Source organism: Canis lupus, chromosome 7 (genome assembly GCF_003254725.2).
Source record: "Canis lupus dingo isolate Sandy chromosome 7, ASM325472v2, whole genome shotgun sequence".
Taxonomy (NCBI): Eukaryota; Metazoa; Chordata; class Mammalia; order Carnivora; family Canidae; genus Canis; species Canis lupus.
In genome coordinates, this window is record NC_064249.1 from 51,061,658 (window position 1) to 51,088,119 (window position 26,462).

The window sequence follows — 26,462 nt, forward strand, 5'->3', positions numbered from 1 at the left end:
CTTCACTACTGATAAGATTATCATTTCAGCAACCACAGCCTTCAAGTGACTCCTCACTCTATCTCCACTATGAGGCTCTATGCGTAATTTAGCCCTCTTGCCAGACCTGGTTTTTTTTCTTTCTTTCTTTTCCTTTTCTTTTTTTCCCCTTCAGTTGCTCATGTCCTTCCCCCAGGTATTCTTACTCTGTTACATTATTGCCAAGTTTCTGAAAACTCACTTACTTCCCTAGACTTTTCCCGGTTTAGAAATTCCCGCTTTCAGGGCAGCCCAGGTGGCGCAGCAGTTTAGCGCCGCCTTCAGCCCAGGGCCTGATCCTGGAGACTGGGGATCGAGTCCCGTGTCGTCGAGTCCCGTGTCGAGCTCCCTGCATGGAGCCTGCTTCTCCCTCTGCCTGTGTCTCTGCCTCTCTCTCTCTCTGTTTCTCTCATGAATAAATTAATAAAATCTTAAAAAAAAAAAAAAAGAAATTCTCGCTTTGGACAAAAACGCCCTCTTGTTAAGGTCCCCTGTTCTAGGAGTGTATTTTCTAATGGGATGAGAGCAAATAATAAATTTATTCACATGAAGTTGTTTATGTCTGAAAGTGACTTAAAAAGCCAGAAAATATGAGACTGCCTTCAGAAAACTGAGCTCTGTGAGCCACATGATCTCTCTGGTATGAAGTGGAAGGTGGGCGGAGAGGATAGTGTTAGTGTTTACTATTGAAGACTGAACAAAGGCAAAGAGAAGAAGCAATGGTTGGCAGTGCCCATCCCAGCACTATTCAAGAGAAAAGGAGCTTTACTCTAAGGATGCTGACGATCTCAGCTTCTTAAGGCAGTCCTGGATTTGGTGAAGACAGCCTTGTCTATACCTACTCTACCATATCAGTTAGAGACTGAAGAGTTGAATTCATCTGCTTTTTCAGGGCCCAGCTAACCCCTATGACACAGGCAATACTTACTTATTCTGTCTATAAAGATATCCCCGGTGATCATCTCACCCTTCTATGTACATGTGGCTTGTGGCTCCTCAAAATGTTACATTAAACGTGTTAAGCCAGACATTGGGGATCCTTCTGCACTTAATGAGGTAAATATACAGTCTGTGCTTCTGCAACAACTAGATGCTTCTGTGCCTTGGGGTAGGAGTGAGGGGAAAGAATATTCTGATTGGAATCACAGCATGCCTGTATGCAAATCAACAGTTAAAGGCGACTCTATAATTATGCTAAAATGACCCACTGTTAAACATTTCTCTTGTACTTTTCCTGACCCCCAGGTAAAGAAGAAGTGGTTGTTAAATGGCATTGACCATCTATGTCCTCATCTATGAGGCAGCTCAGGCTATAGCTGTTGCAAAATGGTATGTCCCAGCCCTGTCCACGTCCAGATGGCTGGTTTAAAGCATCATGAAGTGAAATAAAAAAAAAAAAAAAAAAAAAAGAGGAAAACATTAGCAGATAGAATTGTAGCTTGTTCATGGAAAATTAGAAGACACACTCTTTGATTCTTTTGTGGCTCCCCACCCCCACCCCCAAGTGGTTTAGAATTAAAATAGGGACAAAAAACATCTCTAGATTTATTTGGCTCTGCCATATTAACCATAAAAAAGATCTAGCCTGTTCCAATCTTACCCAGCAGTAAACTATAAATCCAACTTCCCCTCTCTGCTGGGGAAATAAAATCCAAATACAGTAACATCCAAATAATTATCAAGAGTTGAGCTCTGCTGGCAGAGTGCAATGTACAAGATTCAATTTTAACTAGTGATTACAGACCGGCAACCTTCGAGCCCTGAATGTCAAACGGCCATGTCACTTTCTCCTGTCACAGTAGAAGTATGTCAGGACTCACCGCAGCCTGGTGACTTTTCATCAGAGGTAATGAATCTTGTACTCCTGAGATGGGAAATGTCACTGTGCCTCCCCGCCCCTCCCTCTCCCCCCACCTCACCCCTCATTCCCTTCCTGCCACCTGTCCAGGTCCCAATAATTAGGAAAAGAATGTTGCATGTGACACTGCTTCTCACATCCCCACCAGGGCCCTGCTACTGTCGATTTAAATTGTGTGGTCAGTACTCAATCCACAACCATACATGATGAAATGGCTACCTCAGTAGACAGTTTACGGGGCTGGAGTCTCATGTATCAAGTTCTCTTGTCCTTGAGCAATAAAATGGAAAAACAGTTAAGCTCTGACCTTATAGCCTGTATGGTTTGGGGCTCCAGTCCAACTCCTGATAACTTGCCTTTAAATCTTTCAAACTTGGGAGTTTTTTGTTTCTGACCTTTCTGCTGCTCAATGCCATTTGGGACATTAATGAGGGTGGAGCCTAGTATGTCTGTGTGGGTGGTGACAGAGAAGGAGAGTACATGGTTTGTGATGTCATCTGTTAACTCCAGAGTTCAGTGTCCAACATGGACAAGCATTTTACATTTTTTTTGACATAGTGAAAACATAGATGACATACACACACGTAGTCACTGGTTTCTGAAAATCTATTTCTTAAATTTCTTAAATTCTTAATATAAATCCATGAATCTTAGAGGTGTAGAGGTAGTACATATGAATTGAATTAGAAAGAAATATTTCCATTAGTGATAAGAAAATTCCCTTTATTTTTTATGTATTTCATCATTTTTAAAAATATCAAACTCCTAATATGGTCAATACAACATTGCTACTTATTAAGAAATATAATAAAGCAATATATGGCATGATCCCTGCCTCAGTTAATATGAACAATAAGACACTTGCAGGATAGGTATAAAATAAGGAAATAGGTAGTAAAGACGGTCTTCTCAGTACAAATAACAATGCCCATAAGATATAAGTGAGTTAAAGTTATCTCAGATGAGAGAAAAGACATAAAACCAAATATGGTCTGTAGTCAACCAAGGGAAAGGTATTAAGGTAACAGTGCACACAAATACAGGATTACACTGTTTGTTAGTGCTAGGAACACCTCTATATCTGGTTGTAGTGATTAGGTATCCCACGGAACACAGCAGTAAATTATAGTTGGAGGTCAGTTAATCCACTGTCATCCAATATAAGTCAGACAGATGGGAAGGCAAAATCAAGGCTAATCATAGTGTCAAAAATGGTTCCAAAGGAACTGTGGGCCAGCTAGTTTCCCTCGCTAAGTAGGCATTTTGTTTTTCTTGAAAAGCTCAGGGCATTTTTTATGAATCAAGATTCTAGGAGAAACACTTAAACCTTAGTGTACCAGGACTTGTTAGAGAAAGTTTATTTCTAGATACAAGACTTGCCTACCTTCCTTCTTTTTTTTTTCCCCTTCCTCTTCTCCCACCTTCCGCCCTTCCCTCTGTTTCTCCCTCCCTCTCATACTATGTTCCAGATATTGAGCCAGGCATAAGCAATGAAACACTAAGCAAGGCTAACAGACTTCTTGTCATAATGTAGCCTAAAGCCTGGTGGAGAAAATGGGCAAGTATCCAGGCAATTACAATCCAATATGAGAGGAAAATGAGAGAGGCTGCAATATGCTAATGGGGCCCTAATAGGGGCACTTGGTCCAGACATAGGAAGGTAACAGGAAGGGCTTTCCAGAGGGGCCCCAAAGGTAAACAGGAAGTCTTTACCATTGATCTTCTAGGAAGCCATGAACCTCGGGTAGATTTCAAGTTCTTTGAGAGGAGTCTGAAATGTCTTCTATTAGCCACTAGAATGGGTCTCCTCACTGGGGTGATGGAAAATTATCCTTATTGTCATCAGTGTCTTTATCCTGCTATTTAACAGGACATTTAGAGGAGATCTTTAAGGACAGAAAAGGGCTGAATTTGAGGCCCACATAGTATGATTAGGGATTTGTGTCATAATATTGCAAAGCATAAGCATACCTTCTCCTTTTCATGTTCTCTGTGCCATTACAAATTCATTACAAGTAAATACTGGGTAGTAAAGTCAGAAATTGTTTCAAACCATCTCCTTGAAGCATGACAGAAAGTTGGTTTTCTAGTATCTATTCTCCTTATATCTATTTTTTAAGTTTATTTTTATTTTCGTTTTAAATTCATTCAAAAATTGAGAGTACCATGTAGCTGGCCAAGTTCAAATTATTGAGGGACCCAAGAATAAATAAAAGCAATAGTTTTTTTCCATTATGTAACTTGTGGTCTAGAAGGGGAGACAGACGTAGTAGACAAATAATCACAAAGCAATGTAGTACCTGTGATGATATGTGAAGACTTACCCTGTATACTAAGTGGGGAATTGTGGTTCGGCTAAAGTTCATGGACATTTAAAAAAAAAAAGGCATAAGCCAGTATATCTGTTTTTGTTAAATAAGCAGCAACTGCCTTTCCAAAATATAGAGGCAATTCTCTACTGAAAATTAGTAGAGGGGAATCCCTGGGTGGCTTAGTGGTTTGGTGTCTGCCTTCGGCCCAGGGCATGATTCTGGAGACCCGGGATTGAGTCCCACATCAGGCTCCCTGCATGGAGCCTGCTTCTCCCTCTGCATGTGTCTCTGCCTTTCTCTCTCTTTCTCTCTGTGTGTGTCTCATGAATAAATAAATAAAATCAGAAAGAAAAAAGAAAGAAAGAAAGAAAGAAAGAAAGAAAGAAAGAAAGAAGAAAGAAAGAAAGAAAGAAAGAAGAAAGAAAGAAAGAAAGAAAGAAAGAAAGAAAGAAAGAAAGAGGGAGGAAGGAAATTAGTAGAGCCACCTGTAGCTTCACAGATAGGGTAGGTGCTATTCTGGATCCTGTGATGATCCTGAACAGTGCAGAAGTGAGGGAGGTGATAAGTGTGGCAAACAAAAAGAATGTGCCAGAATGCTCCCTAATTGCACAAGATGCATGACAGACATACATTTCAGGAAGCTTCTTATAAGTCAAACAATTAAATTGCAAATGTCCTCCTTTCATCACCAACACTTAGGTCCTGGTCATTCTTATCTTCAAGTCAGAATAAATGAAATATATTTCTTTGGGGACAAAGAGACTCCCTGCTCATTGGAGCTAAGAAAACTGATGTCTTAGTGTTTGTACAAGCAGTCACCAAAGGGACACAACCTCCTTGAAATGCAGGTGTGTCTGGGACAAAGGTAAATGATCACAGGGAAGTCAAATTCATTAACTGGCACACAAGAACATATAACAAGAGAAAACTATTTTGTGTGATACTGTAATGGTGGATACACATCATTATACATTTGTCAAAACACACAGGATATACAGTGTAAAGAGTGAAACCTAATGGAAACCGTGGACTTTAGTTAATAATGATCTATCAATATTGGCTCATCAATTCTAACAAATGTTCCACACTAGTGCAAGATGTTAATAATTGAGGAAATGGAGTGAGTGTTAAGGAAGTATATGAGAACCCTCTATACTTTTCCCTCAATTTTTTCATTAACATAAAACTGCTCAAAAGTATATTTTTAAAAAATAGTTGTTATACTGTATAGTGGTTATTCATATAATCTTGGTCTTCTAGTTAGTCTATAAGCTATGAGATGCTTATATTTTTAAAATTCTTCTATTTGGTAACTTAATAAAAATTATTGCATGATATAAAAAAATCTAGGGTTTAGGAAATACTTCTCCATTATAAAATATAAAACTGAGATGCTTAGGAATTAGCTGGCAAAAGAAGAATGGCAGCAGTCTGAGTGGCAGTTCCAGGCAGAGATGACACATTGTACAAAGGTCTGGGTGCAAAAGCAGGTTCATTTAACAATCTCAAAGTACCTCTTCTCATGAAAGGCCTTTGGGGAAACTAAATCATGACCTTGGTCCACTGCTGTGGGAATATGCAAATCAAGATCCTCATGACTCCATATTCAATGTCCTGAGATAGTCTTTCCTGGAATGTCTATTTAGCTACATTCATCCTACTGTCTTTGATTCTGGAAAAAAAAATTAAATTCTGATAATCGGGGGAAAAATGCTCTTTTACTTGAAGCCAAAAAACAGCATCATGAATATCCTATTTAAATGCAAACTTCAGAAATTATATTTCTAAGAGGACTAATTAATAATTGTAAAGTGCTTTGAAGATGGAAAGTGCTAAATTAACGTCAATATTTATTTATTAATAATCAGAGGAAGTGATGCTGCCATCTTGAAGTTGCCTCTTTCACAATCAAGTACTGACTGCTACCATGATTTCACCCTCTTAATTGCCTTCTCCAGCCACTATTGCCATGTGGGAATTCCAGACTTTATGCTTGTGTTTAGTATCTTATTATTTAAAAATATCACTAGTTCTATACACACGATTGGAAAGAATTTCTACACATTGTGTGCAGTGAAGCTATGCATTACAATGAAAATTCAGGCATCAGATAAAAAGAAGCTATACTTAATAGTTAATACCAAGCACAGGATCCATAGAGTAGGAGCTAAGTAACAAAATTTTGAATGAATAAATGAATGAAAAACAAATTAACCCAGTTTCTTTTTATATAAAGTATAAATAAATGTTTCCTTTAGCCTTCACCTTATATCTATTTGTATCACTTGGGAACCTACTTCATATATTAACTACTCAAAAATATGCTTTTTTATTTCTTGAATGCTAGGTTGCAATCTTCACTGTCATATATATTGTTTAGCATTCCACATGCATATTCTGTTACTTCCAATTATGTCTGAAGATATGCCAATGGAAAGGGAAGTTTTTTAAAAAAATTCAACAAATAATTACAATATTTAAAATGAGGGAAGGGAGAAAAAATGGGTAGAAAATATCAGAAAGGGAGATAGAACATGAAGACTCCTAACTCTGAGAAATGAACTAGGGGTGGTAGAAGGGGAGGAGGGCGGGGGGTGGGGGTGAATGGGTGACAGGCACTGAGGGGGGCACTTGACAGGATGAGCACTGGGTGTTATTCTGTATGTTGGCAAATTGAACACCGATAAAAAATAAATTTATTATAAAATAATAAAAAGATAAAATATTTAAAATGCCCAAATAGCTGGCATAACTGAGATCAAATCTCAAGAGGGCTTCTTAGCTTTCTAATTTTAGAGTTAGGTATTTTGCACTATCCACAATGAATACTGTTGCAAGAAAGGTTGACACAGCCTGGAGTCCATGGCTCAGTTTCTACCTTAAAATCCCCTACTAGCTATAGTCAGGACCTGGTGTGAGACATACCCATCTAAAGCAGTGTTGGTTACTAGTCAGAAATCACAACCCTTTCTTAGGAACAGCACATATCTTTAGTCAACTAGACATAGGGACCAGAAGAACGGACTGTCAAAAGAACAGTAGATAGTAAAAATTCACTTATAATTTCAAACTGTGGTCTTCAAAACCAAGATTCAGATGAATAAATAAGGGGAAGATTACAAGTGAACATGCGGACCAAGAGAGAAACACCAGTGTGAATCTGGCATATCAGGTCCTCTCTGATTTGGAAGGCTGAGAGAAGGCCCATTTTTTGACTAAATAAATGCATTTTATTTTATTTTATTTTATTTTAATTTTATTTTTTATTTTTTTAAGATTTTATTTATTTATTCATGAGAGACAAACAGAGAGAGAGAGAGAGAGAGAGAGAGGCAGAGACACAGGCAGAGGGAGAGAAGCAGGCTCCATGCAAGGAGCCCGATGTGGGACTTGATCCCTGGTCCCCAGGATCACACCCTGGGCCGCAGGCGGCGCTAAACCACATGCGCCACTGGGGCTGCCCTTTATTTTTTTAATATTTATTTATTTATTTATTTATTTATTTATTTATTTATTTGAGAGGAAGTGGGGGCAGAGGGAGATAATCTGAAGCAGAGTCCCTGCTGAGTATGGAGCCCAATATGGGGCTCGATCTCATGACCTTGAGATCATGAGTTGGAAAATCAAGAGTTGGCTGCTCAACAGACTGATCCACCCAGGCGCCCCCTAAATAAATGTATTTTAAACACCATGCACCCAAAACCTTAAATTAGACTATAATTTAAGATACTTATATAGAACTTTGAAGATTCAAAATTCTGATTGTTCTTAAGGAACCTCTACAAATAGTACTTAGGCTAAAACACTCAGCAAATGAGTAAAAACTCAACCACTTGTCCAGCCTTGCCATCTCCATGGGACTTTGCTCAATTCTTTACCATATACTCAATTACTTCCAGACAATTATACATAGCATTATACATCATATATATGTATATATATATATATATTACATACAATATAATGTTATATTATATATTTAGTTAAAAAGCTTTCACACATAGGGACACCTGGGTGGCTTAGCAGTTAAGCGTCTGCCTTTTGGCTCAGGGCGTGATCCTGGAGTCCCAGGATCAAGTGACACATCAGGCTTCCTGCAGGGAGCCGGCTTCCTCCTCTGCCTATGTCTCTGCCTCTGTGTGTGTGTGTGTGTCTCTCATGAATAAAAAAATAAAATCTTAAAAAAAAAAAAAGCTTTCACACATAAAAGAAAAAAAGTAGCTGAAAATTTTAAAGATAGTTATATAGAAAGTACATGCCTCTTGATAAAAAACTGATTCTGAAGGAAGCAAGAAACCTGTACAGATATTTCCATATAGGCAATTTAGAGAGTTTGCCAAGAGCTAAGCATACCACCTTTGTGACCAACAATATTTTGTGGTCTAAGACACCATTCATTTATTACCATGTGACAGACAATGCAAATACACAAATGTATTGTGTTGGGAATACAACTACAATGAGATAATCATGTTTTTTTCATATTTGTAAATTTAATCTCATCTACGAGATAACTAGTTGCTTAAAGAAGGGGTCAGTTCTTGCTTAAGACTTCTGTATATTGCCAGATATACACTCAGAATGGACTATAGTTGACTGATCAATATAAAGCAGACAGAAAACAATAAAAGGCACTCTATAGCAAAATTCTAACATTAGTGCAACAGATGCATAGGAACCCAGAAGGAGAATTCCTAGCTTTACTATTTTGAACTATCTGAAAGCCCCAATATTTAGAATTATGGAATGAAGTTTATTTAAATAAAACAAGTTAAGTCCTAAGGCCAACTCAAATAACTGTACATGATGAAAACAATACCATTCAGCTTATTTTCCTGTCTTTACCTATCTTGTTATAATGTTCAGTACAACTGCCCATGCTAGCTGGGTGGTTTCAATGGCTACCTTCCCACTCCTCCAAACATTCATTGCAAATATCATTTAGGAAAGGCTTGGCATCTCTTCACTGTCTCCCACTTCAATTTCCCTGCTTTTCTTTGGTTTCCCACATATTTACCTGTTTATTAAAAAGTGAATTTCTCTAAAATAAGCCTTCATTTTTTTAAAGATTTTATTTACTCATTTGAGACAGAGAGAGCACAGCCAGAGGGAGGAGCAGACTCCCCACTGAGCAGGGAACCTGATGCAGGGCTTGATCTCAGGACCCTGGGATCATGACCCAAGCCTAAGGCAGATGCTTAACTGAGTAAGCCCCAGTTGCCCTGATAATAAGCATTTAAATAAATATTCATTTCTTTTTGGTTTGGTGTCTCCCTATAAGGGCTTTTCAGATACCCTCTTCCTCCACATATTCACAAGCTATACACCATGGTCACCCAGCAAGGCCCAGCATCATAGTACAGCCACTTTGGGGAACCCATTTGTGGGGTAACGAGGGACAGTTGAAGAGGATGGGGGAAGCTACCTCAAAATGCCATCCAAGAAATTACCTGTAAAAGATAAAATTATATCTCTACTACTGAGAAATTATTTTGAAATAAAGTTATTAAGAGATTCTCTGGAATTTTATTTTTGAGCTAAACACTGTTCCAGTCTGAGGCAAATTTTAGACTACTTTAATAGCTACCTTCTTTTGCTCTACATTTTTCCTCCTCTTCCTCAACTCATTATCACAACACTTGTGCTTCATACTAAATAAGATCTTCCACCTATATTCTGACACCCATTTCACAATTTTGTGGTGAGGATGCTTCCACCCAGAGGGAAATCAACAATACTGAACTGCTGGATATTTCATTTCCCACATCTTTTATGTAGTGTCCTAAATTATATCCTCTTTTTTTCAATTCTTAAAGCACTTCTGGTCATTGTCACATTGTTATTTGAAAGATGTGTGTCCTAGTAAATACTTTGGATTTTCCAAGAAGGTAAATGACAATTTTGGAAAATTTTCTTGAGGACAGGAACTATGTTGTATGCTTTCAAATTTTCTGTCATTACTGGCACAGAACTAGGTATATTAGAGATGATAAGATTTTACTTGATATTTGATTGACAGATTTATTGATTGGCTGAATCTTTATGGTAGAGACTGTAGCAGAGACCATTGTTCTTTCAATTTGTTGTGCGCTGTGCTTTGTAGATAGCTGGTCTAAACACAGAATTTGTTGAATTCTATTACAACAGAATTCTGAATAGAGGGAGAGACTTCTAAGGAATAATATTGGAATGTTATATGATATGATTTATAATTATAATTAAAATAGATTCTATCATATTTTACAACTTCATATAGGTTAATATAAATTTGTGTTTTTCTTTTACTTTTACAATAAAACAATAAAAAAATTCTTTCATTGCAAAGACACAGGAAAATTGTACAGTCTCCTATACACATACATTTGGACACACACATATACACATACACACACACACACACACACACACACACACAAACTCCTCTATATATCAAATAAATACCACATGAAACACCAAGCATCTTCGTTGGGTCTTTGACAGCTAAATTAGATTAATTTAAGTTAAGTTAAATCAAATACCTTGCTTTGTATATTTAAGTTGCCATTCAAATAGTACAGATTTTTCTGCCTGTCATTTAGAATGAATTCAGTACCACAAGTTTTCCATTGAATGAACAGAGCTAACTGAGGGCATCCAAGAAGAAACCTTCATAGATAATTGGCTCGCTCGGGGAGCTAGTGTAGCGGAACATGATTCCAGATTGAATCAAATTCTGGAGCTCTCCTGAAAAGAAGACTAAAGAATGGGGGGAAAGCAAGGTTATATGCCAATTAAAGAATGATTTGTACTTTTGTTTTTATTAAAATGTATTTCTTCTCCTCTAATACAAATTTCTTTATGAAAATATATAAGAAAACTTGATCTCTATATTTTTTTTACATATTATGAAGTGGAATAAGAGAAAATATCTGTTAACTGGAAGAATAATGAGCACACAAATTAATGAGGATTCTATTTTCTCTTTTTTTTAATTTTGGAAAAAAAGTTAGTTTAAAGGAAACGTTGGTAGAATTGTCACCATCATTAGGCACATGGAAGTTCTATAAGGAAATTTATCTCCTATGAAATTTAATACATCACTGACAACATCAGAGGTTAAAATGGGCTTTGGGTCCAAACAAATATAATTATCCTTGATATTAAAAGTTGAAATAAAATTACATTTAGTCAATCAATTTTGCTTCATATTTGTGAATACAACCCTAAGATTAAAATTGGTCCTTTATAATTTACCCCAGCTAATTCTCTATTATCTATCTACCTATCTATCCAATGTCCATCTAACCATCATTTATTTTTCATCATAATATATTCACATTTCTAATAACCTACTGTTTTATCATTCATATTTACATATTTTAAATATATATTTTGGTGTCTATTATCTATCTAAAGCCACACAATATCATCTCTAAAGACACAAAGACTTATCCATGCAAAGATACCTAAATATTTTGTGAGAAACAAAGATATTTGTCATAAATTATGTTGCTGGTCTGTATCCTATGTGGTCTACATAGTAATCATAAAAACTGTTTCTGTTTTATAATCCTGAGACTAGATGCCTCTGTGAGTTGAGACTAGTTACCTCTTTTTTCATCACTCCATCAATTGTGTATTTTTCTTACTCATCTGCAAGATCCTTGGTTCCTCTAAGGGCACTGCTTTATTCATCACTGAATTTTCTATAACATTAGCAGAATTAATTGTATATAACATGTGTCTATTGTATCTTCAATAAATTAATGAATCATCCATTTCTGGTTTCAATGGATGGGAGGAGACTGAAATTTCAATTTGAAACATTCTTTTCTATTTTTCCTATAGGCATACTAAGGTTACTAATATGGTATAGCCTGAATATCTGATACTACTCTCTGTTTTAAGTAATAATGGGATGTTACCTTTCTCTAAACAAACTGAGCATTTAGTTTTACTGTTTTAGACCAAAGAATGGATGGTGTAAGGCTTCCACCTGATTGCAAAGTCCTGTTCACTGCCATCTTTCAAGTGCCACCCCTAAAAGTTGTGCAGTGCTCAGACTGACAGCCCTGGCTGTAGTATCTTCCCTTTCCTCACAATTCGAAGACCAAGCAGGTTCCAGTTGACCTAATCTGTGTTATGAGCATTGTAACTTATGTTGCATACTATTGTTATAGGAAGATATTTCCTTCTCTCACTCTGTGCACTTGGAAGCTAGAAACACAGGGATTTAACAGATTCTTAGAATACTGAAGGTGATGATAATTGATAATGAAAACAAAAACAAAAACACAGCTCTGCTGAGTATAATAACTAAGCCATATATAGCAATGGTTTGGGGTACTCTCTAGTAACATTAGTGACTTTAGCCACAGAATGACCTCTCCTTTGGCAAAATGGCTAAATGGGAGACTTTATTATAAATGCAATATAGTGTAGGTGTATAAACAAACACATTAGTGAACAAAATGCTTTAAAAGGTATAGTTATCTAAAGAAACATCCAGCAATGAACTGAAGGATCAGTGGTGATTCATATTTTTTGTTACTTTTGAAAGAGGATTGGAAGAGTAGAAAAATACCCTCAAGTTCTCCTGTGAGAAAATCAATGGAAAGATTTGAAACTGTAATTAGGCAAGATGACTTGCCAGATGGCATAATTTAAAATATTTTTATTAAGAAAGTATTTGCATTTTATAGGCAAAAAAAAAGTGATTAACAGGAACTTTTGGCCACCTCCAGCATACTTTCAATAAATGGATACTATGCCCTGCCATAGGCCATGACAGAACTGGCTGGCAAGCTGTCATTATTTCCCATCCTAACATGTGCTCTCCAGTGAGGGTAAGTGTTGCCTTGATTTTGTGGGTCCAAGGGATAAGATGAAAAAAAAATTAACTGCAGCCATAAATACCCTGTATCTTTTTAGTTCTAAACAATTTATACTGGCACTTACAAAATATTGTCATTCCTTTCCTCCTTCCCATCACTGCATGTACTTATTTCTCTCCTGCCATATAACAGGTCTCTTTGAGGGTAATGCCTTAGCCACTATCAAATTTTCCATAATTTTTACTAGTTTTGCATAGTTTTACTAGTTTTGCATAGTTTTGCATAGTTTATATCTATTAGATCTTTGATAAGCACATAAATCATTCATGTTTGGTTATCAATGGATAGCATGTAGGACGAGACTCAGTTTTTAATTTCATATATTCTATGTTATAAAGTATATTGTGCACAAAAGCAGAGCTGGGAACTTTAGCCTTTAACTCTAATAATCACATAGGCCACTTTCCGTTGACTTATCCCCATCTATTCCTCCCTGCTCCAGTATTCTCCAGTACTTCATGCACCTTGCCCTACAAGTACTTTAGCTTTGACCAACAGCTTTTCTTTCTCCTTAGATGCAATCTAGTATTTGACTCTAGCCTGATACACAGCATAGAGCTCAAATTGGAGAAACCTTTTGTTCCTTCTTCTCTTCATCTACACTGGACGGTACCCAACAGTCCACTCTTCAAAAAAAAGAAAAAAAGAAAAAGAAAAAGAAGAAAGAAAGAAAGAAAGAAAGAAAAGAAAGAAAGAAGAAAGAAAGAAAGAAAGAAAGAAAGAAAGAAAGAAAGAAAGAAGAAAGGAAAGAAAGAAAGAAAGAAAGAAAGAAAGAAAGAAAGAAAGAAAAAAGAAAGAAGAAAGAAAGAAAGAAAGAAAGAAAGAAAGAAAGAAAGAAAGAAAGAAAGAAAGAAGGAACATTAAGAAATATGGGGTCAAAAGAGGCTTGGGTATGCGATTGTGAGTAAGACAGATTGGTATAAATGACAAGAAGATTCAAATGAGTTATCAGAGAGGGAGGATGCAGAGGCATATAACAGACACGAGACTACATCATAAAAAGTCTGGAAGTTTAGGGAGGGCAAAAGCAGGGTGAGTTAATAAAAGCAGGTGGACAGAAGGGAGGTTTGGATGGATTATGAAAACCATGCTGCTGTCGGCACCGGACATTTGGAGTAGGCACGATTTTATATACCCAGCAAAGGATAGATGTAAGCACCGATAAATCACCCAACAGCACTTGTGAAAATATTTTTCAGAAGTACCAGATGTATTCTTACAAGAACTGAGGAAAACGACTTTGGGGATAATTATAGATGCAGGAAACTACAAGAATAAAACCTGAATTCAAGATTCTTTGAGATACAACATCTTCTAAAATGCAAACAGAAAACCTACTAAAATATTTTAGCTTTTCTGATAATTACTACTTTTATTGTTTTTTAGTTTCTTTTAAATTAGGCCATTGTAACAAGGTACACTCAAAACCACAACTTCTGGGGATCCCTGGGTGGCTCAGCGATTTAGCACCTGCTTTCAGCCCAGGGCATGATCCTGGAGTCCCAGGATGGAGTTCCACGTCAGGCTCCCTGCATAGAGCCTGCTCCTCCTTCTGCCTGTGTCTCTGCCCCTCTGTGTGTGTGTGTGTGTGTGTGTGTCTCATGAATAAATAAATAAATAAAATCTTTAAAAAAAAAACAGAACTTCTAGTTTAATAATGGAATTTTGCATTGGTGATATCCACCTTTTTCCAAGACCCTGTTTTTTTTTTTTTTAAAAGAGATATGGCAAGAGAAAGGGCCATTGATTCAAATCCTGACTTTCATTTGCCTTCTAATTTCCTATAACATTATTTTCAAACAGCTTAAAACCATGAAAAGATGTCAATGTGCCTTGTGTCCAGGAAACAATAAAAATATCTACCTGTGTTCACATTATCCAAACTCAGCACATATGGCCCTCAATGAGAACATACTGGATGGCACCACAGAAGTGCAAAGTGCAATGCAGTTCTTGGTTTTCTGCAAGTGCACAGGGTGATTTCTAGTTTAACATGGTGATCAAGTGCCTGCATTTGCCTCTCTTCTCATTAAAATAAGTGAGAATAAAAACAGAACTAAACCCCTAAAGCCTAATAGGAAAGGGACTGGAAGATGGGCCATCATTCAACATTAGATGTCACAGCATTTCTGGAAGATGAAAAATGGATGAGAATCATACAATTGAACAACGAAGACTGAGGAATCCGCAGCCCGAAATTAACACAGGAAAGGATGGTAGAGAAAGAAATAGCTAATTTTCTAGGCAGAACCCCTAAAACTTCTGGAATAAAATTAGAAAGAATGGAGGGTAGGATTAGGAAAACAAGCCAAAGCTGGTAGAAAGAAATAGAAAGTCTGACTGAAATTCTGTTTCTAGAACACGAAGCCAATCACTTCCCTACTCCTCTCCTCTCTCTCCCACATTTCTATCTGGATATAACAACAGTACAGGAAACCTCACACTGCTTCAAGGCAAAAGAAAACAAAGCAAAATGATAATCACCATAACAAAAACAATGACCCATACGTTAAGAAATGTACTGCATTGAGTGGGGAGAATTAGGACTACTAGCTGGGTGATAGCCCCACAGAATAAACTTCTCCCCATTTTAGTAATCCCTTATCAAAAACCTGGCTCCTCAATGATTTAAGTACAGACCTGGCCAGGTTAGCCTCCTCACTGAAGGAAAAACCTTGTAAGGAAAACAAGCATGCAAATACAGTGCAGAGAAGATCCAATCCACTCCCTGGAAAAGCCAACTGAGTATTTCCTGTCTTAAAAATGCACAAATAACTTATAATCACTCACGCATATAAAGAAAATTAGCAGCATTAAAATGGCAAATAAACAAAACAATCCCAGTGGAAACAGAAATAACTCACTGAAGAGAAGAAACTTGAAAAAACCTAATTAGTATTCTCAGAGAGATTTGAAAGATTATACCGAAAAACAGAAACAAAAACAAACACAGTAACACAATAAGATAAAGTCAAAGAACTCTACATAAGTATAGAGCAAAAAGGACAGAGACAGAAAATATGTGATAAAATATAAAAGGACTAAGAGGATAATCATTAATACCAGACATCCCACAAATATGATCTCTAAAAGAAGAAAACAGAAAAGAGAAGGGAAGAAATACACAAAATAAAACACAGGAAAAATTTTGTAGGACGTGAATCTATTTAAAGGGTACCCTGCTTACATACAAGAATGGATGAAAACATATACCTATTCTAAACATAACATCAGGGGATCCCTGAGTGGTGCAGCGGTTTGGCGCCTGCCTTTGGCCCAGGGCGCGATCCTGGAGACCCGGGATCGAGTCCCACGTCGGGCTCCCGGTGCATGGAGCCTGCTTCTCCCTCTGCCTGTGTCTCTGCCTCTCTCTCTCTGTGACTATCATAAATAAATAAAAATTAAAAAAAAAATAAACATAACATCAGAAAATCTGAGAACTTAGGAGAAAAAAAAAGTCATCTCAAATTTTGCCAGTTGCTGTATCAGAGGACTGACAGCTATACAGTTAGATGCCTAGATCTGAGAACAACTTGCTTCCCTGCTGCTCAATTAATTGGCCAAAGCTAGTCCCTTGGCTTCACGGCCACAAGTGGTACAAAGTTCAATAATTCCATGTGCATAGAAGGCAGAGAGGAGGAAAAGTTATTTGTGAACAGCACTAATAGAACAACAATTGCTTCTACATACCTTTATGAATAGCTTGTATATGATATTACTCCAGTACAATGAGGGTGAAAACTGAGATGTGAAGAAACATATTAATTTTATATGGAAGTCAAGAGATATGAAAAGTTGAATAGGAGATAGTTTATATTTTTTTATTGTGATAAAATATGCATACTAAAATTTACCATTTTAGGGGATCCCTGGGTGGCTCAGCAGTTTTGTGCCTGCCTTTGGCCCAGGGCACGATCCTGGAGTCCCGGGATTGAGTCCCACGTCAGGCTCCCAGGATGGAGCCTGCTTCTCCCTCCTCCTGTGTCTCTGCCTCTCTCTCTCTCTCTCTCTCTCTCTCTCTATGTCTATCATAAATAAACAAATATTTTTTAAAAATAATAATAAAATAAAATTTACCATTTTAAGAATTTTTAAGAATATACGGTTTAGTGATATTAAGTATATCCACATTGTTGCACAGACATCATCACCATTCATCTCCAGAACTTTTTCATCACTCCAAACTAAATCTCCATATCCATTAAACAACAAGTCCTATTTTCCCCACTTCCCAGCCCCTGACAACCACCATTCTGCTTTCTGTCTCAATGATTTGATTACTTTAGGTATCTCACAAGAGTAGAATCATAAAATATTTGTCCTTTTGTTTCTTGCTTATTTCACTTAGCCTCATGTTTCCATGAGTCTTCCCTTAAAGTACAATCTTTTTTAAGGCTGAACAATATTCCATAAAAATATGCAATGCATCATTAATTTACATGTCATCCTTGAGCAGGGGTTATGATCATATCTGCTATCATTCCAATTTTAACATATGTGCTGCTGAAGCAAGTACTGAAGACTTAACCTACTGGAAAACTAAAATATTAGCTAAGAGTTAAGTAGAAGACAGGAAATTGAGGTCATGGAAGTTAGCTAAGTCTTCATCTTTAATAGCAGTAAATGATAATGCCTATGTTTCATAAATCAAGAAAAAGTTACACCAACACCTTGCTTACAGCTATGGATATAACCTCCACAAGAACAAGAATTTTTAAAACTAACAAGAATAAGGGCAAGGTAATTGGAGAGGTAGAGTGAGGGAGAGGTGTTATTTTAAGCATTATTTCATTATTGTTATTGTTGTTGTTCTTAAATCTTTACATATAATAATCTAATAATAAAAAATACCTCCAACAACAGTACTACTTGACCAGAACTGTAAACCAAAACTCCTGATATTTAATAATGTTTACTTTTCATTGCAACAGGCTACCTTTCTCAAGACACTTTCTTGAAGACTTATTGCCAGAGACATCATTAAGTCACATGGAAAAGGACACGGAAAGGCATAGCAATGGCCTAATTCCAAAGGCCTTCTTTTCTCCTTATTTCCATGTTTTACTTCCTTTATTACTGATATTATTATATTTTACATAATATTTTATTACTATAACTATCACTTTTACTACTACTTTTCTTCTTTTAATAAGGTCTATCTGCTTCTTTTGGCACTGGTTTTTGCTACTTGCCTGGAATGTGTAAAAGTTCCTTGAAAGCACACTATCTTACTTCTACACACCCCAGAAATTTTCTCAAAGACCCCTTCTTTTCAGCACAATTTCTACATCAGCATCCAAACTTTGAGGGTTCCAGGCCAAGGCATCACCAGTCAGTATCTTCTGTAGTAGCCCCAACTTCCACTATCCCTATGGGAATAATGCTTCTTCTCTTTGATTCTCCTTAACTAACCAAAGCCAGTCTAACCAACTTAACACTTCTTTTCCTGACTAATCTGAAAGCCTGAGCTCTGTTAGCAACATTAGCATAACCATAAGATTACAGTGAGGCTCTTAAATTTGCAAGAATGATGCACCCCCTGTGTGGTTGCACCCAAGGTGGCTGAGAATAAAGGATATTCACCCCAAATTTCAGCTGATGGGGGACGATCTGGTTCCATGTCCTCAAAATTAAGGAAGAAATCATTTAAACTAAGTTGTTGTTGTTTTAAGATTCTATTACTTATTTGAGAGAGAGTGCAAGTGCAGGGGTTAGGGGAGCAGAGAGAGGAACAAAAAGACTCCCTGCTGAGCAGGGAGCCCAACCTGGGGCTCCATCCCAGGATCCTGAGATCATGATCTGAGCCAAAGTGAGATGCTTAACCAACTGAGCCACTCAGGCTCCCCTAAACTAAGTTGTGTACTACTCACTTTTATAGAGAAAACGGTGATGTTTCAAATAAATACAAAGAATCCTTCTGATCTGAAAATAGGGTCTTCTCAATTGTCAATATTTTCTATCTTCTTTAAGTTCTGTATTTTGGTGTGTTTATGATGTAAGCTATCACCTTTATTTTAATAACTTTTGCAGATGCAGAAATTTGATTTGAAAAAGTGATGAAGAAGGGTGGCCATCGAATCTTCTATATGCTGCATTTGTCAAACATTTCCGTATTATTTCCAGTTCAAAGTTCCATACATTAAGAAAGCTAGAAACCTTTAAAATAAAATCAGTTATGATCATGTGGTGACTAAAAGTCATATCAATTAAGGAATTCTTTTTTTTTTTTTTAAAGATTTTATTTATTCATGATAGAGAGAGAGAGAGAGAGAGAGAGAAGCAGAGACACAGGCAGAGGGAGAAGCAGGCTCCATGCACCGGGAGCCCGATGTGGGATTCGATCCCGGGTCTCCAGGATCGTGCCCTGGGCCAAAGACAGGCACTAAACCACTGCGCCACCTAGGATCCCTCAATTAAGGAATTCTTAAGGAAGCAGAGATGTGCAAACCAGAAAAAAAATGAATAAGGAGATAACGTGTAAAATGAGAAGGTAGAAGCTGTTTGTGTGTCCAGGATGCAAAGTGCCTAAGAGCTTGAGCTCTGTGATTTAACAGACTTGGCCACAAGATCTAACTCCTTATTAATTGGTAGTGTGACTCTGAGCAAGGTCACTCTAGTACTCTAGGTCTTGATTCCTTCTTCTGTAAAAGGGGAGCAAATATTAATGCCTATAACATAAAATGTTTGTGATAACAAATGAGCATAATCACATGCAATTTTATTACATGCCTACTATATAGGAAAAAATTTTCTGAGCCATCATTATCATAATTATCATTATTTCTCTTTTTATCACACATTATTTTTATTATTCCAAACAGGAAAGTAAATACTAATGGTAAAATGTCCTAGATCAATAAAAGGGTGACTTTCTTAACAAATGAACAACTAACCATGGGATGGAAAGTTCAATGAAATAATGAGCTTCCAATGGCCATCTCACAGGAATTCTGTAATTAACAGGAGTTCCTGCATTAAAAAGGAGGTTATACCTGATTATCATTAAGGTCCCTCTTACTTTTTAGATATAATGTAATGATTAAGTTTATGCAGCTCATTAGTGCCAGCAAGTTTGGGGTGTCATGTGGTCCCAAACTGTCCTTACTTTTAGTTAATAAGGAGAGAGGCTGACTGGGGAGTTTCCAGTTACTATTTCCACACGGTGCTGCCAAGTAAAGTTGTTTCTTATACCCCACAAGCTGGCAGGCCTCACTCTCCTCTTCTGTTTTCATCATGAAAGCCTTAGGAAGCAGAGACCGCCTGTTTTTCCCATCCACTCCCCCAAGAAAATGACAAAATGACATTCTTTCCCACTCTCTGTGAAATGATTTCTGTTAACAGCTCTGGAAAGAGGCTGCAAAGATGTGAGAGAAATGGTGGCAGGATTTGTTGACAAGAAGGTAAAATGAGGGAATTCAGAAAAAAATCACCCACATTAGAGACTGAGGGGCCTGTGGGTTCCATCTGCTCCTCTCTCCCCTGGCCTGGGGTAGTCTCAGAATCATCTCAGGGGATCGTCAATCTTCTTTTAAATGACTCAATCAATGGGGCTTCTAATAAAGTCTAATGGATCTCACTATCAGCAGATTTTTTTCTTAATATTCAGTCTAAAATTTTCCTTTGATTAGTTTAACCTATTCCTCTTCATTAGATGATGGCAGTAATTTTGAAACAAAGGAAAGCATGCAAATCTGAAAAAAGTCATTGTGGAAATTTCTGCTTAAAATATCCTAATTTTACAGAAAAACAGGGCATAATTACTGTTCAAACAACCTCTAAAGAAGTGAAATTTCTGAAACAGGAAGTATACTTGGAGCCACCTTGCCCTAATGTACATATTTCTATTCTTGAGACTATGATTAGAGAAATACAAGGAGAGGTTACCTGCTGACCCAAATCAGGCCAATGTGCCTGATATTATATGCAGAAATTCACTCTACATCTTTCTAGACTCTTTTTTTTTTTTTTTAAACTAGAATATCTTTGAAAGTCGTTATGTAAACTAGTAAGAGGATGAATGAAAAAAAAAAAAAAATACCACTCTGAAGGCAACGATCACTGTCCTGGGAGATAAACACAGGCTCTGGGGACAGTGACTTATGGGTCCTGGCTATGCCACTAGCATTGTCTTAGACAATGTATTCATCTTTTGAAGCCTCAATTTTTGTCCTATAAGATGGTCATAATAACCCATACTTCACAGAACAGTCACAAGGCAATTTTGGAGAAGACCTTAGCATAATATAAAGGCAGAAGTCTAACGCTCAATAAAGATTATAAATAATAATTCCCTTTTTGGTGTAAGATTATTTTAAGTATGAAGTTTGGGAAAGATTTATCAAAAATATTTCAAGATGACTGGAAGCAGATGATAACAGACAAATGTAATTAATTGTGAATTTGCATGAAACTAAGTGAAGGGAGCTCATTTAGGAGCAAAATGATTGGGGGGGGGGAGTGTTTCCAGAAAATCTCAATCTTGGTATTCAATGGTGGGAGAATAACGGAGGTGGCGTTTCAGGCAAGGGAACACACGGTATGTTAAGCTGAGCACAGAGTATTCAAGGAGCAATGAACAAACAACCTGCTTTAAACAAAGATGAATCCTGGAGCATGAATGGACAGAGAGATGTAAGGAATAGGTGGGGAAAGGCCAGAATAGGAAGAATATGAGAAGCCAGGCAGCTGTCATTGTGAGCTGAGTTCCTCTTTGGAAAGTGCTCCTATCCTCTGTAAAGACTTTGGTGTGCATCAAATATCAAAAATTACCCTGTGTCACAGGCATAAATGGCAGTATGTGTAACATAAAAGCTCTATACCTGAATCAGGAAATCCGAGTTATGATCTTTGCTCAGCCAGAAAATCCTGGGCAAGTTACTTAACTTAAACAAATCACCTGATCTCTGTCCCAATGTATTCATATGTGAAATGAATGATTTCATTGCTGTGCACTAGCAATGATCAGGTGAGATTGTTTTGCACATGCAAAGCGTTTTTGTACAGCTCTGGGTACAAAGGAAGCACTCAATAAGTGTTCATTTAAAAATAATTCAAACAAACCAAAACCCTCATTCAGTGGATTGGGCCATTTAAATGGGATCACCTTTCACAGAACTCCAGCCCATAAAACATGGCTTGTGAAATCCTCTAACACAGTGATTGTGTTGCTTGTAGTAGGAATGGGACAAATGATAGGGGGATCAACTTCACAGCACTGCCCTGTGAAACTGGAATACCCAATCTCAGTACACAATGAAGAACAAAGTACCAGAAACACAGCATTCTGTAGATGCTGTATGGTACTACTATGGTCATTGAGAGTTTTTATTAAATGCTATTTGAACAAAAAGAATTGTAACTGCCTTTTCCCCACCACCCTTCTGGTTCTTGTACTTTCTGATAATAATCTAGCCACCTTCTTGCAGACCTAGACAGAACACACCTTTCCCATCACATTTTTCTTCCTCCTCATTCACCAAACATTTCTTAATCCATGAAGATGATTGGTTGGGTTTGTTAATTCACCACACAAGTGTTTTGCTGAAGATAAGATCCCAAGATCTGTTGTAAAACAGAGGGGACCCCTATGTTTTATGTAATAAAACCACTGATCACCAGTAGAGAGTAAACCATGTTTATCTGAAGACCCCCACTCCTAAGGATTTATTCATAGCAATAATACTTACCTATAGGAAACTAGCCGCTTCTCTGCTTTGCCAACTCTGGCCAGTAATGTCCCGTGCAAATGAATTTAGAGATTTTCTCAGCTTGTGTTCATATGCTACAAAAGGGAAATGGTCCAAATTGCACCTACTTGGGCCTGAATTATCGACTTCAGCTTTGAAGTGCAAATGAGCTGAATGAAAACATACTTAGGCTGCAACACAAAAACTATTCCTACTAGCTGATTGATGGTGCATTAACTCTCTTGTAAGGAAAGCCTTGTATTGCTATGGATTTGTAGTCCCCTGGTCCAATTATCCCACAGATGAAGGCAAATGCCACCCACCATATGAACCAGTCAATAGTGGTCATTTCTTAAAATTCTTTACTTTCTCTTTTTTTCTCATAATTTGAATTACTGGATCACCCATAAAATAGTTCTTTTGTGGTTTATCGGCCCTGCTGCTTCTAAAGCTAGACTTATGGACTCGGGCTAAGAAAACAAACTGCTATAAACAACTTCTCAGTAGGCTAAAATCATCAGTATTTATTGTGAATGCAAACTCCTTTGGAAACTTCTAATCACCATAATCCATCTGTATAAAAATAATCCTTGACTAAATGAATATGTCTGGAAGGAAAAATGAACACAGTATTTATATGACCACACAAATGCCATGTGCAAATTATTAAAGGGTTTTCAATATTTTGCAGCTTCAAAAAAACCCCAAATGAACCTTCCATAGAGCCTGACCATATTGCCCTGCGAATGAATGAATAAATATTGACTTCAGAAAATAATGTTAGGTCTTTTGGTAAGTCCTAGATTTAATCATAGATATTTAAATGAACAAATATAGTCTTTGTTCATTACTTCCCACTGGTACCAATTTAAATCATGTATCAGGTATAACTGAGAGACTGTGCACCAAGATGTCTCCAGGCAATCTTTTGGTTAGGTTGGCATATTAGAATTGGCTTCTAAGAGGGTCCCCTTCTTTGTTGAAAATAGTAGCAAATAGGTAATATTTAACATCTTATGTTAAGGTATCATAAATATCTCTTTCATAAGATGATGATTTTTAACAACTCATTCATTCACCTTTACTAGTTGCCCAAGAGAACTTTCTGTATCATAGAATAATACTTAGACCTTTTAAGAAGGTGAGAAAGAAACCAGGTTGAAAAGGGAACAAACAAGGCTAAATACATTTTCCTTTTTACAGACTCATGTGTTAGGAAAAGTATTTTAAGAGTCACATGAATATTTTAACACTGAAGTGTATCCACCTTTTTTTACATAGAGATTCTTTCTCCAGAAATGACAATGGCCCCAGGGAGTGTTTGGGTATAGGTTCTAACGTTGTGTTCCCCACTAATAAGACAAGGAGGAGGTCTGGAAGTAATAAAATGTGGAGACAATCTTCCAAGTTCATTGTACTTTACCTTGCAATACCTTTAACCAGTTCTCTCACAGCATTTTCAAGCATACATGTGAGAGAAGAGCAGAATTCATTGAATTGAAATTCCTATTGCTCATAAAAAAAAAAAAAGGACAGAACAAAGGGGTCTTGCTAGCCAACAAATGAACTAATCAGACTCCAAATAATTAGCAGGTATCAGTTCAGTGGTGCTGAAGTTTGAATTCCTTAATAAAGGGGTAAAATTATCATGCAATGGGAACCAAATGAGAAAGAAGCAAAGAAGATGAACCCATTTGACTATAAAATTGTACCTGAGCCATTTCCCCAGATTAGATAGACCTAAAGTCCCACTTTTTGCAGCTTCAAAATGGTTTCAGAAAAGTTTTTATTATTATCATTGTTCAATTTCATGCGTCTCTGCACTTGAACTTCCAGCCAGGAGCAGGAGTCGAACTGCCAGAAACGCTGTGAGGAAACCGTGTTTTTCATGGCTTTTCCAGCCAACATTTTCAGGCCCAGGAGATTTGAAGACACATCCAAACTTTTGAGTGCTAATATGATTTGAACCTCTGAATCTTCTGAGATTTTTTTTTTTTCTTTCTCAATCAGAACCCAATTATGAACTAAGGAAGCAGAAGAACGGAATACAATTTCAGGAGTTATTGTCTGTACTGGATGCAATATCTGCAGGCCTCCAGATTTCTAGTATGTTCCTTCTCTACTCTAAACATTAAGTGCAGTATCTATAAAACTAATTATGATGCATATTATCAAGAGTGACCAATGTTTCTTGTGAATAGCCTCTTTATGAAATTCCAATCTCTATTTGAATGAGTATTCAGTTTAACAAGAAAATGTATATGCTGAGCGATCACCATAGAACATCTGTGTTCTATACAGAATATATTAAATTATCATTTAATTTATCTGGCATTATAAAGGGATGGGTATTTTCCAGATAACCAGACCTTAGTTTTGCAAGTCAAAACGAAGCTTATTTTAACATAGTATGATGGAGATCTTTCTAAGTAGTCTGATCACAGAAAACACTTAACATCATTTAAACATTTCTTGATAAATCACCATTGTGATTACTTCTATGCTATCTGAAAATATACACTTTATCCTTCGTATGACTTTTTTAAATAACACTTTATTGTTCTTAACTATAATTTCTTAGAAATGCTAATCTGCCTGATTCAAACAAAACCTCTGTCTCTTCCCTAATTTGAAACTGAAAATATGCTTTGCTATGAATAAGCAGATAATCAAGTGCAGTATGTTAAATTGAAGTTGTTAGGTATTGAAAGAAGAGCAAAAGTACTTGCCTTTTACAGTGTGGTTTTTATGACAATTTGTGTTGTCAGAGAATTTTTTTCTGTTTATTTCTAGAAATGAGTTTATATTCACATGAGACAGGATTACTACAAGAGTAATCTCTGCACACAATTCATCAGTTTTGGTCATCTTAGTTGGTGATACAAAAGACATATGCCTACACTTTAAAAAAAGGAATTCAACTCATGTTCACAAAGACAAAAAGACAACTCTGCAGAATGTAAATAGAGGTATATTGGCATGATGATAACTGCTCCTGAATATCCTGCATATCTTTTGGTCATAAGACTATTTTCAAAATAACCTCAGTTTATTATGTATAACATTAGGCCTTTTTCATATACAGTAAAACATTGTCTTCAAATTAAAATTATCATAAAAAGACTACAGTTTCTAAAGACAGCCTGAGTTCAAGGGCTGACTCAAACACTTCCTAGTTTTTTATCACATGCAAGCAATTTAATGCCTATCATTAGGATTGTTTGTGATTAAAATACTTAATTTGTACGCCAATATCAGTAAGCCCAATATGCACTGTGCACTTACATCAAGCATTGCTATAAGTCCCTTATACTTTGAGAAATTGATCCCTATAATGTCCCTATAAAGTACTACTGGCACTTACATTTTACAGCTAGGGGAACTGAGGCAGAGAAGTTAACTAATCTGTCTAATGCCATATGGCTAGGAAGTGGAGATTTGAACTCGAATCTCAAGATTTGGTCTAGATTTGAACTCAAGTAGTGTGATTCCAGAATCTATACTTAACCAGCTGTCTATACTATAATTAGGAGAATGCTGAGTAATTTTTTAAAAATTGATTAATGTTATATTACTTGGGGAGGAAAAGGTATGTTCTATCATGCTACCTTCACCTCTCCTGTGACTTGCTAGAAGTTTTTGTCATGCTGGTCAGCTGTTTCCTTGAAGAGTCTAAGACTCTAGTCAAAGGGGATTGGACACCATCTAATAAAGA

General features: G+C 36.8%; 1 long non-coding RNA gene and 1 other non-coding gene across 3 annotated transcripts in view; both read right to left on the reverse strand.

Moving 5' to 3' along the window:
• Positions 1–26,462, reverse strand: part of LOC112648252 (uncharacterized) — a 236,473-nt gene that overhangs the window by 38,947 nt on the left and 171,064 nt on the right. The window lies entirely within an intron of this gene.
• On the reverse strand, positions 17,473–17,577 carry LOC112649036 (U6 spliceosomal RNA). The gene has a single exon (XR_003129454.1). It is a non-coding gene; the product is annotated as a U6 spliceosomal RNA (small nuclear RNA).